Below are 13,536 nucleotides of genomic sequence, written 5' to 3' on the forward strand. Positions count from 1 at the left end.
GCCTGAGTTTGATCTGCCTGAGGAAAGCCCATCTTTTCATGGATGAAACCACAAGACTTTGTGACTTTTATTTATTTATTTATTTATTTATTTATTTATTTATATATTATATAAGATAATGATAATCAAAATTCTGAAGAACTTCCAGAATTTCTTGCAGAACAAATTGCCCTTTAGGCTTGTGCAACTGCCACTTAGGAAAAAATAATAAGTAAATCTCAGCAGGCACAGAAATGAAGGACAGTTGCCAAACTGAGCTGCATGAGGTTGATCCAGATGGTAGAATTAAAGCTGATTCCTAAGCTCCTTTTGTTCATCTTATTTCTTTAGTTTTCCCGTACTGAGCTCAGCAGGTATTTCTCATTTTATCTTCACTAGCATTACTTCATGCAGACATTACTCTGTGACAAGCTAAAACCAGGTAGGTGGGAACTTTTGGTAACTTTAAGTGCTAGGCATGAGAAGGAAGGAACAGTAAGTTGCATCTGAGCTTGGGAGAGGATATTATAGAAGTCTATGCCCAAACATTTGTTCAAATGACATTTTTGGTCATACTTTACCATTTTTATGATAATGTCTGATATGCTTAACCCTGCATAACCACTGCCCTCTCATAAGGAAAATCTGTTTTTCAGTTGCAAAACCTGATCTTTTTCCTCAAGTCCTGCTTTTTTTTTTTTTTTTTTTTTCCTGGTGTTTTAGCCAGAGCAGTGATGGCACCTACGAACAGATCACAAGTCAAACCCATCACTGTGTGATTGAGCTCATGTTCCTTTGTTCCTTTTACAACTGATCAATACATGGGTGACATTGATTTGGTGATGGAAATATTTTAAACAAGACTAGACTTCTAGACTTCCACTTTTGTGTTCTCCTAGTTTTCTTTTGGAGAATTACTGTAAAGTTACACATTGCCAAAGGACATAAATAATGAAATAACTGCCATCACTAAAATCAGTATGCGTGAAGGAAAAGGAAAGGAAAGAAAAGTGGAAATCTCTTCCTTATGCTCAGAAACAAAATGTTGTTGCTGTTGTTGTTTTGTTCTAGAAGAATTGAGTGTTGTAAAATCTAAACGTTGGTATAAAAGGAAAAGGCCGTGAAAACAATTTTGAAAACGTGATTGTGATGGTAAGAAGGTACAAAGATGTTTTCCTTAATTTGCTGATGGTTCAGAATAAAAGATAACACAAATTGATTTTATTAAGTTGTTGGTTTGAAAAGATAATAATGACGAACTAAATGTCAGGGGCACTTCTGATTGCACTAATGACTGTTCTAGCAGAAACATCTATCACTGACTCCAGCTGCTTCCCATTCTTTCCAAGCATCAGAATCTCCACCTCTGTCTCTTATTTAGACATTAGTAATTCCAGCTTGCTTCTGACAGTTCTGTAACAAAAAACATAGCCTAGTGATGGCTATTAGCCTTGCATCACTGTAGGTTTATTTCCAACTAAAATAGCCTGACATCATATAAATGTGTATGAAGCTGGCTGAAATTAATTGTCTCTCCTTTAATATCATAGAGTCTGGTCTGAATCATGTCCAAGAAAAGTATATTTAGAGATTTGGTTACATATTATGCACAGTACGATGATAAAACATCCCTATGCCTCATCTCTTTTTTTCTGCTCATTATTTTGATTTGAAATAAGAAATTTTAAAATATGTTTATTTTTCTGTCTTCCTATCCATAACTCATATATGAGTATTGAACATCCATCTGGGTGTCAAAGATCAAAGAGTCACATTATGCACAAGTAAAGTCCAAACATTTTGAGAAATGCCTGCGATTTCTTTAGTGAAAGCAAAACCATAGCACTCTCATGTGTACATTTGCAAGTTCCACATATAATATTCTTAATAACCTTTCTGTTGCTGTGAGAGATCACTAAAAAAGGATTACTCATTTTATTCCGTCTTTTTTTTTTTTCCCAATAAGTTCAAATAACAGAAATCTGCTGCATTCTCTATGCAAACATGAATGTTTTCTTTGCTGTCAGGGAAACCTTGCAAGTGGATGCATTAGCAAGTCTAACCTCACTAGATAAAGTCTGCTTTGTTATGTTTTTAATAATCCTTAAATCTCTAGAAATATCATATTGCAAATATTATGCACACCTTTTGCAGGATCAGAAGAGAACATATAGCAGAACAATAGCATCATTCTTATGATGTGATATTTTCACCAATTAATTATTCATGCAGTTTCAAAGAAGGAGAATGAATAACTTCCTAATTATTCCTAATTTTACATACTTTTATATACTATTTTTTCTTATGTTTCTGTCATAAGCTACTACTTGTTTAATTTTTTGTTTGTTTGTTTGTTTGCTGTGTTACTTAGGTGTTAGCCACCTGAAGGACAATAAAATACATACAATCTGCTCAAGATATGAAATTATGAGTAGAGAAAATGCAGATGCTTAAAATAGTAAATAATTAGAATACTCACTTATGAAAAAATAATATTGATATGATCAGCAGAAATGTGAGGAGCTTAGTGTAATAGATAACATTATGATGTAGCCTGCTTAATGGTTAATAGATAGCATCTTAATTCTTCAATTCAGATTAGGTGTCTGAGTTTGCTCTGCAGGAGCTAACAGTGCTAACTGATGTTCAGAACAGCATAATTATCCGATGTCACTTTTTTTTTTTTTTTTTTTTTCCCAGACAAAGAGACGGAGAGGGACACAACTCTGTGTCTTCAATATGAATGGCAGAAGGACTTGAGATGTGCATTCCTGGAATGATGCTGCCTGTAGGCCAGGGTTCACTGGTTACTTTAAGCTCACCACACTGAAAGGCAGGCATATATCTGACAGCAGAGGGTGATACTATTTTCTGGTAAAGCTGCAGAGGGAGGAAGAAGGAGTTTCTGAAGTAAAGCACAGACTACATCAAGGATATGACTGGCTAGCTCCTTCCCCTTAAATGAGGTAATAGGTGGTTATGCCATGAAAGATGGCTCTTTTTCATTGCTTGCTCAAACCTTAGATTACTTAGCACAGTGAAGCACAGCTTCACTTCACCCCAGCACTGGAAGGGATCAACTATACTGAAGTCTAGCAGCTTATTTGCTATTGTTTGCTGATATGTAGTAACTGAAATACTAGTTCAACAAGGTATTTATGAATGTACTTTTTAAAGCTGGTCCCAGTGTCAGCTTATAAACACTGTTTAATCAGGGCCTTGGGGATAAATTTGATAATATTCTCCAACTGAAAAGTACATTTCTAAATCTCTTTTTTTAAATATACTATAAAAAAAAAAAAAAGATTGATTCAAAATTCAAGAATACATTCAAGGCTAAGATCACAACTTACTAATTACAAAAAGAGTTCCAGATTTTTGGTACAATTCTTTGCACAATAACTTGCTGGTAAAGCTCAAATTAATGTTTCCGGAAATATTATAAAAAACACAGCTGTATTTTTTATGTGAAAACTAACACTAAGTGTCTTGTAATCATAGAATCTGCCGAGTTAGAAGGGACCCATAAGGACCATTGAGTCCAACTCCTGGCACCGCACAGGTCTGCCCAAAGGTTTAGACCATGTGACTAAGTGCATAGTCCAATCGCTTCTTAAATTCAGACAGGCTTGGTGCAGTGACTACTTCCCTGGGGAGCCAGTTCCAGTGTGTGACCACCCTTTCAGTGAAGAACCTCTTCCTGATGTCTAGCCTAAACCTCTCCTGCCTCAGCTTGACACCATTCCCGTGGGTCCTATCATTAAGGAGAATAGGTCGTCTCCTGCCCCTCCGCTCCCCCTCGCCAGGAAGCTGTAGACTGCGATGAGGTCTTCCCACAGCCTCCTCTTCTCCAGGCTGAACAGACCAAGTGACCTCAGCCGCTCATAGAAAAGTGTTTAAAAAAATAAGCACACAGTTTAAATAGTTCTGCTTCACAGGTACTCATTAGAACTTTTGCTTCATCTTGAAAAACCTTATATTTATCATAGTTCTGCACAGATACGCTGGTTAGTATTAAGGTGCTGTGGTTTATATTGTTGTTGTTTTTCCTCTGCCATCTCACAGGTATGTTTCCCTCTGTTTAACATTTTGTTGTGTTACTTTGGCTATATGTAGGAAAGAAGTTTATTACTTTTTCCATTCTACTGCATTTATCATTTGTTCCTTTGACCCAAGGCATTTGGAGATTTCAGTGACAGTTTTCAGTGAGGTTTAGGAATGTTATAGTTTTTATTTATTTATTTATTTATTTATTTTTAAATGTTGAGCTTCTGAGTTACTCATCTGTGTGGTGCAAAATCAATTTTCTTAAGACCTTTGGTTAAGACTGAGACTACTGTTGATGATAATGATGAAATCCGCACTACTGTGCGAACAATTCCATGGTCACCGGCAGAGTTGGTTAAAATACAGGAAAAGTTCTCAAGGCAGTCAGGGGAATTGGAAGTTGAGTATGTATGGCGAGTTTCTCTTGAAGGAGGAGATCGAATTATGTTGAGTGAGGAAGAGGCAGGAGGCTTTTGGAGACCTGGAGTATTTTTAACCACCACACAAGGAGACCATAATCACTCTATAACTGCATGGACGGCGTACTGGGCAGGTGGTATAGATCCCCAGGAGAGAGGGGAACCCCTGGAAATTAGAGCCACAAGCTATTCTGACCTGGCTGTAGCAGTACTGAAAGCAGCCTGCATTCAGGCGATATATGAAAGAGATGAATTCAGGAAATCCCCGATATTAGCTCCTATTGACCCAGCTCGATTAACCCCTCTCATCCGCGGACTCCCTGATTGTCTTAAGATGTTTGTAGCAAATACCCAGGATCGCATACTAGCTGCTCGTAGGGATGACGATTGTGGTTGTAGGCAAAATCCGAACTCCCCCATTCCCACCTGGAGTGAATTTGTCCCACATACCCCAAATTCAAAGAGAGGTTCGAACCTAATAAGGAATGGGGTGAGCTGTGGCGTAAGGCCCTAGCTTTGGGTGCACCCCGACCATTCTTACGTGGTGCCTCTGTGGAGGACCTCCATACATTAGTCCAATTTCTGGGTCCTAACAGAAAAACAAACAAACAAACAAACAAAAAAAAACAGTACACCTTCTGCACCAAGCCTAATTGACAAAGCAGAATCTCAGCAAAAACACTCCTATCCCTGGGGAGGGCAGTGAGTCACCCTGCTCAGCGGGTATTAGCAATTCAGTGGCTCTCTAATGAACACTCTGACACTATCATTGCCATTCCTGTTGGACCCCGAAAAATATTGGTAAATTTTCTTATTGACACCGGAGCCCAAATGTCAGTAATTATACATGAGACAGCACAAACCCTGGGCATAACACCTGGTCGATGCAGGGTTAAATTCACAGGAATCGATGGTGTGGGAAAACAATGCCCCACCGCAAAAATTTCACTCTGGTTGCCAGAGGAACAAAAATTAACCAGGGTAGAAGTATCAGTTGGTGCTGCATATACTATTTTAGGATTTGACATACTGCGTGGCCGTATATGGAAACTCCCTGATGGAACAGCGTGGAGTTTCATGACACATCAAAGGGATTCAGGCACAGTGAAACTGAGTCTGTTACAAACATCCATACCCTTACCCCCCAACTAAAGTCACTGATGTTCAGCAATATCTGTTGCCTTCAACAGCACTTATGGGAATTGACGGGGTGGTAACAGAATTGGAAGAAAGAGGCATTATTAAAAGGACTCATTCACCTTACAATTCACCAGTGTGGCTGGTAAAGAAACCAACCAGGCAATGGCATTTTACAGTGGATTACAGACAGTTAAATGCTAACACCACACCTTTGACTGCCGCAGTTCCAAAGATGGCAGAGAGTGAAAGCCTTCTGTGCATCTAACAGTAGCAATAGTGCTAACTACTCCCAAATATCTCTACACATGGGAAATCAAAGATTGCTATTTCACCCTCTTTCTAACCCTGCCGGTTGAATACAACCAGGCATATTTTATTTTCTTTTGTGTTCACAGGAACCCTGCGCAAACTGCTGGAACAGCTGGAAGATGATGAATCAACAGTTTGGATTAATAATGCTATGTTTTACCCTGACCTTGATGCAATTACAGACTTTAAAGGAAACTTAGCTGCTGTGGTTGTGCATGGAGCTGAGGTGTTTCACCATGACATCTAACCATGCATTGTCACAGTATAGCGCAATCACTGGAACATCTCAAAACAAAAAGGACCTAAATGTCTCTACTTTAGTTCTACATGGAAACAAAATATTTTCAAAAGGTGAATGGAATGATTCTCTAAGAATGGCTGAACTTCAAGCCACGTCTGGCCAGACAATACAAATCAGTTGCCAAATAACTAATGGATCTACTTACAATAGGCTGACTGAAATTAAGACAATTTATGCTGATTCTACCAGACCACAAAATTATAGTCAAAATAACTGAACCAAATTTTGATTGCTGGTACAATTTTACTTTCACCAAATCTATAATTGTGCACTGTCTTTGGGTTTACAGAGGCACAGAATTACTATTTGAATTTATGATCAATACAGAAACATCTTCGTCGACTGCAAAGGATATGAAGCCTCTGCCCCCGCAGATATTTGAAAATGTACCAGCTTGGCTTCCCATTGGTCTAACTCCTTCCATCTTCAACCCTGGTCCTTACATAATTAAAAATGTGGGACAACAAGTTCTCTTTAACCCTAGCTGGTGTCTAAAAAGGGTAGATATTAAATAACTGCTACTACAGATGACCTAAGGAAATTGGAACGACCAATAAAATCATCTGTATTGGCCTTAGGAGCAAGTCAATGGCTTCTATCAGACATTTTACCCCACTGAAAACAAATTGAAGAAAATGGTCATCAATCAATTGTAAATGCTCTTGGAAAAACTCAGGGCAATACCTCCCTTGCCTTGAGCTGCATCCAAGCACAGTTATGGATACAATCTGTAGCAGCAGCTATTATTAGAGAGGGAGAAAGAGGAACTTTACACACTGAAATTCAATAATTGATTTGGGATAATGCTTCAGAATTTGAAAAGGAGTTTCAAGCATGGTGGCAATTAGTCAACTTTACCTACTATGCAGAAAGTGATAAAATTGTTGCCTTTATACTTACCAGAAGTAATGTCGCCGTATATAATGTATATCCAATCATTGCATTAGGACTCAATCATAATTGAACTATACTTTACCCTAAGGAGCATAAAGTATGGGCCCATCTAAAGGGAGGAAAGTGGCAAAAAAATTATGTGAATGCATGTATTGGGCATGAAGAAAAAGGCTTCATCTGTGAGAGTAACACGCTGGAAGCCCAAGACATTTATCTTGACACTGAACAAAATATTTGCCACTTTGAGATACATCCTAATGAAACCCTTGAAACTGTACTTGTATACATTGGGAAATGCTGTGTTTGCATGAGAACCCATTGTGATTCTATGGTCATAGATAATACTATTGTAGATACCAATAATCACTCTAATGTTTGTGTTTGTAATTTTACCAAAATTCTAGGATGTGATTTTAGTTGCGCAGCTCCTGTCACCTCTTATAAACTTATTGCGCCCCATTATATTCTGCTTCATCTGCTGCCTACTCCTCTTGGAATGAACCTCACCTTGGTGAAGAAATTGCTGTTACATGAAGAATTAAAGAGGCTGATGAAACAAGTTCAAGAAAATGGACAAAAGACTCTGATTACTGTCCATCATGATGCACAAGAAATACATCGAGTGATGGAAAGAGTAAAGAGAGATGAAAAACACCATTGGTGAGACACTTTGGATGGTCACCAGCTGCCACAGGAATCTTCAACAAGATGCTTCACGCTGTTGTTTTGTTAATACTCATTGTGTTATGCTTTTAGTTTGTATGTTAAACTCTGGATTATGATGCAATGTTTAGCATCCCTACACAATATACATACACTCGCTAAACCTCGTCCCGAGAATGTATGTGGTATCCCCAACATATTCCAAATGTTGTGAAGCTTGAGTGACTATAGTCATGGGGTGGATTATGTGGTGCAATTGCATAAAGTAACTAGGAAAATAAAACTAATATTCACATTTTAAAGAAAATGTACAGCACTGAAGAGGCTTTCAGGGTAGGGCGTAGCTGCATTACCTGAGCGTTCCCTAGGCTTCCAACCTTAGATGTTATCGCCCTGGGGGAACCTGGTGTGCTAGCTCTAAGGAACAGTACGGAGCATAGAGTGGAGTGGAGACACCACGGCTAGGCTCTGTGACCAGGTGGGGACTCAATTGTTCTTGTGCATACCGAGACCGATAAGCCGCACTTTTTGCTACCCTGAGCCAATGACCTGTCATGTTTTGACAAATGCTGTACTCTAGTGTACTTTTGCTCATTATAATATCATTATAATACCAAAACACACCTCCATCCCAAAAGCTACCTGCCTCCAAGGTGTGACCACCCCTCACTGAGCACACGCTCTGAATTTCTCGGAGCCTATTCCTTTAAATGGAGACAGGAAAACTTTTCACCAATCGTAACTAAGATATGCTTGACTAGAGTCACTCAAGCTCCACCTAAAAGATAGAAAATAATATAAATTGGCCTAAGAGAGAGGGGATGTTAAGGGAAGATACCGCCATCAGGGGAGATACCATCCCGAGGGAATACACCATCCCGAGGACCTCCTGACTCCTGGGATCAGTCGACAGGCTGAGCCTCTCTTCCCCCCATTGGGACGCCTTTGGGTGAGGTTTGAACACTTGGTTATACTGTGTGTCTCTGCAGAAACTTAGAAATCTCTATAGAGTCTTTGTGCCTTTTAACGCGTTAATTTCCAGGCTGCGCACCTGTGTATTTCATGCATGCTTGCTTGCTTTTGCAGACAGTAACTGTCGCCAGCAGTCCAAAGAACCTGTGTACCTGTTGCTGTAATAAATTGCACTTACCTGCATTGTTCCTAGCCGTGATAGTTCTCACTGAACGCAACTAGAGTAAGGGCGGTTATACATTACTGGTGAATCCGTGACCATGGTAGTTCAGTGCTCTGAATCCGACCAGACCCATATCGGTTAATGCCTTATTGGTGAATCTGTGATTGTGATAGTTCAGTACCCTGAATCTGACCGGACCTGTAACAGTTAATCGGCTACACCCCTTAACGCGACAATCTGTAAGTGCTATTTCAAAAGCAAGCTTGCTGACTTCAAAAAATCTCTTGCATTTTTGCCTGAGTCATTTTTAAAATAAACCTTTTTGATATTTATTTTGACTAAGTCTAAAGGATCCACCATTCTTTTTCAGTTTAGTCTACATTTGATTTGACAAAATAATTTGGCTGAAGACCTTTAGCACTTTGTCTCTCTCAAAACCTATGCCCCTCCTTCTCATGACGAAATGGTCGTTGAGTCACACCAATGCTTACACTACAACTTCTTAAGCTTCTCTCTACTGGAAAAAGAAAAAATAAGATTTATTTCTTTCAGAACTGCTTGAAACTCATAATTACATTTACCATCTGACACTTCAGAACTTACTTTTATACCAAATCAGAGCAAAATGACATACTTGGAATTTTTTACAGAAAATTGTTTTAAACTTGAATCCCTTAGAGTTTTCTTATTCGTATATAAATATTTCCTTTAAAATATTTAATTTTAATTAATATTTTATTTGTTTCATTTCTATTCAATTTACAAGTTTTCATAGCCCATTAAAGGAATATATAAAGTAGCAATTATATTAGTATACCATACAGTGACATCCTATGATGTATTGATCAAACTTACATGGCACCAAAAAAATTATCACAGCATAATCTATGATTTAATATGCCCTATAAATAAGTTTTAGCTTATTTTGTAAGCTTTTACTTAAGAAAGACTGAAGTTTACCTGGGATGAGCAACTGGATATAGATATATTTAGTCTGGATTTAAAGAATATCTGGGCACATATGGCCTGGTAAAACCTTAAAAAATAACTGTTTAACAGCTCTAAAGATGGAGTTTCATATCGTTCTTAAAGAAATCTTATTGCATGGTAGATCGAGGACCTCAGCTGAGTGACTTCAAAATGCCTCTGCTTCATCCTATTTAACTAGTAATTCAGTTTGAAAGAGTATCTGTCCTTGTTGGTCAAGTTGCCAGTCCTGTACATTGCCATAAAGTTTGGCCCTCAAAAGCTGGTATATGTTTTGAAACATGCAAGGATACATTGGATGCTTCTATATTATTTGTGGATATTTGATATGCACTGCAATGAAGTGAGGTCTTAATTTGTATGTGCTGTTGTTAAAACAAATAGAGTTGCCATTGGAATAAGTTATGTTTCTTACAGATAAGGGTAGTAGAATCTGTCTTTCTATACATGTAAGAAAACAGACACAAATAATAGTATTTCTATACCAAGTTATTTAATGACTGTAGCAGCTTCTTATTTATAGGTTGAAATATATTTCTATCCATTTACTGAGATTGCCATAAAATGTGTGTTTGGATATGAGAACTTTTTTTGAATGACACACAGTAATAGAAAGCAGTCCTAAATAAGTCTACAAAAGTCTTAAATATACAAATAGACTTAAAATTAAAATAGCAGAAATTAGTTGACAAGACTTTTAAATAATTGATGCATAGAAAGATTGTTTCCTAACACCAGGTCTGGTCCTTTACTTGCAGAATTCTTTTCCATAATAACTTCTCAAAGACACAGGTGAAACCAGCTATATTTTGGATGTTGCTGGGCTGTCTGTGCCCCTCAAGAGCAGATGTGCTGACTTTGCAAATATAAACTGCAGGACAGCCCAAGCATTGCTAAAACATTGCCTCCAGACTGTGTAGGACACTACATGCCTGGCAGGTTAGTCTGCTGTCAAACATGCTTGCACAGACTGTCCACAGGCTGCCTCTGAGGCATCTACATGTAATGAAGATGGGTCAGGAATGACCATAACATGATTACAACTGCTTAAGATTACCCTTTTAGAATGCTATATCCACACTGCTCCAAGCCGGTAAATTTGGCATTAAAATCACAGTTTCATTCTAAATAAAGTACTAGCAAATAGAATTTTTAAAGTCTAAATCGACCACTTTTAAGTAAGCATGGACTCTAAAAATTTGATTACAAGTCTATTTGAATTTGGTAGAAAACATCAGAATAAGAGTTATACCTGAGAGGGAAGATACAATTAGAAGTGACAGAGATGTTTAAGGAAAAAAGTAAAACAACATAAAAATAAATACCTGCAAAGGGTAATACCTTTCACTTTTACAAAAACAAACCACACATCAAAAGATCATGTCATTTTCTTAATCTTATCTGAGAGAAACTGTTGTCCTATTTATGTTCTTTCTGTACAATAGCTAGGTTGTGGTCCTGGTCAACCAGTTGTTCTTATTATATCCGTTACTTCATATCCAAGCTCTGTTCCAAGTATGTACCAAACAGTTACAGGGCAGAGAAACTCAGGCCAGAACAGAGCATTTTCTTTGGCTGGTGTCAGTTCCAAATACAGTATGATTGTTATGTATGTTGTATTTTAATCCTCTTGATTATTGCAATCATCTAAAATTCTCTGAACAGGGCTTCTCAGTTGAGCTAGATTCATACTGTCAAGGCCTGTAATGGCTAAATAGAAAGAATAAAAAGGCAGTTCTCACTCCATGGAGTACACTTGTAATATTGAGTATGAATGTGATCTGCCTTGAAGGGCATGGACTTTAGCATGAAGACCATGAACTTTCTGTTCCACTTGGCTGAGGAAGCACGGGGAGCTGTTTAACATAAATAACACAGATGGTGGAAGTGTGGTTCAGATGCCACATACATATTGAAAATAAAGTAGCAGGTAGCTTACAAGGTGGAATAGAGGATCCAATTCAAAAGCAAGATATAATTCATTGGGATACTGCAATGACATGTGAAGCTCAGCTTTCTTTATAATATTTGTCAACAACTTGTGACAATTTATCTTGTGTTTTTAAGTACCTTGGTCATTCCTGCAATGGGTACAGTGAGAGGCAACCACTGAACTTTTCTCATGTGAAGCTATTCTCAGTTTTGAAATACAGACCTTTAAAACTGTAAAACTTCATACTACTGAAACACACAATTGTAGCTTTCGTTCAGAATGTGGTTGAGGGAATCATGAGCACATTGAATCACTTGAGCATATACTGGAAATATATTTAAAGTAGATTATTTTCAGACTAAATAGCCTTTAAAAATTGCATTGTACTCTAAAACATCAATCTGACGTTTAATGCACATTCAAAAAATGGAGGAGGCACAATTTCACCAATAGAAATAAACTAGGCCCTTTTCAAGTTTACCTAATAATCTGTTCAATAATTTCATCTCACCTATGAGGTATCAGATAAGGCTGGAAGAGATACTTACACCTAATTGTTTCTTCCACATATCAACTTCATTTTGCTACATTTCTGTTAAAGCATGGACTTCATGTCCATAACATGGACAACATAATACCTTCAGTACACCTGCCGGATTTTGTGTTGCAAGATAGGACAGATGTCCATGTAATTTAATGGGATATAAGCATCAAATAGGCATGAATATGAAAAGGTTATTGTGTTTAATCCCAGTAGAAGAAATTTAAAAGCTTAGGGAGCTTTTCTAGAAAAATAAAGATAGACCTCAGGTATTCTGAGGGTTAGTCTGGATTTTTGCAGATGGTACCATACCCTGAAGTACACATTTATTCTCTGAACGAAAAATCTGATTAATAAGTCATTCCTGTGAATGTAATTCTGCATTTGAAATCTGAAATAATAGTGGTATTATTGTACCCATGGAGGTCTAAAACTTGAAAAGATGTATGGTTTTTAAGGAGAAATGGTATTTTTTCTTAGACCAGCCTATTTGTGTGAAAAGAACAATGGAGAAGCTTTGGGGCACAGGCTCTTTTTAGGATCTGAAAGAAGACAATTTGCCTCAGACTGAGGCAGCAGTACAGGATGAAGTCAGATGGATGAATCACAGTATTACCTTATTACTTTTGGGTGATTCTTTATCCGTAATGTGCTCTGGAGTCTCGTATGGGCTTAATTCCTTATCAGTATTATAGGATAAGACCTTTGGAAAGGCAATAGATATGCATTCAGTTTTCCTGCTGTGCTTCTTTACTTTTTTTTTTTTTTTAGAAGTTCCAGTGTTATGTGTAGTAGGCTAAACTTTTTTTTTTTTATAATATATATTAAAATATTCAAAATCACAGGCACAGCTGATCGTTATTATGCAGAAACTGCTATACAAAATATCTGTGACAAGTAGGAAACAAACTTTCAGGTAACTGATTAGAAATTCATTGTTAGACTGTGCTGTTTTTACTTGCCTGTGCAGATCAACTGCAGGGGATGTGTCCCCTGGGTTTGTATTCAATGGGTAGTTCTGCACTCCAGCATACTTTTTAGAAAATAAAACAAAATTTCTAAGGCTCATTTGAAGACGTTGTATCCTTTTCTGAATTACTTTGCTCCTCATTGCTGATTAAATATCTCTCTGTTTTGTCTGATTCTTTCAATAACGTTCATATTCAATGCTCATGACATCATCATTGC

The sequence above is a fragment of the Cygnus atratus genome, chromosome 2 (assembly GCF_013377495.2).
Source record: "Cygnus atratus isolate AKBS03 ecotype Queensland, Australia chromosome 2, CAtr_DNAZoo_HiC_assembly, whole genome shotgun sequence".
NCBI classification, from domain to species: Eukaryota; Metazoa; Chordata; class Aves; order Anseriformes; family Anatidae; genus Cygnus; species Cygnus atratus.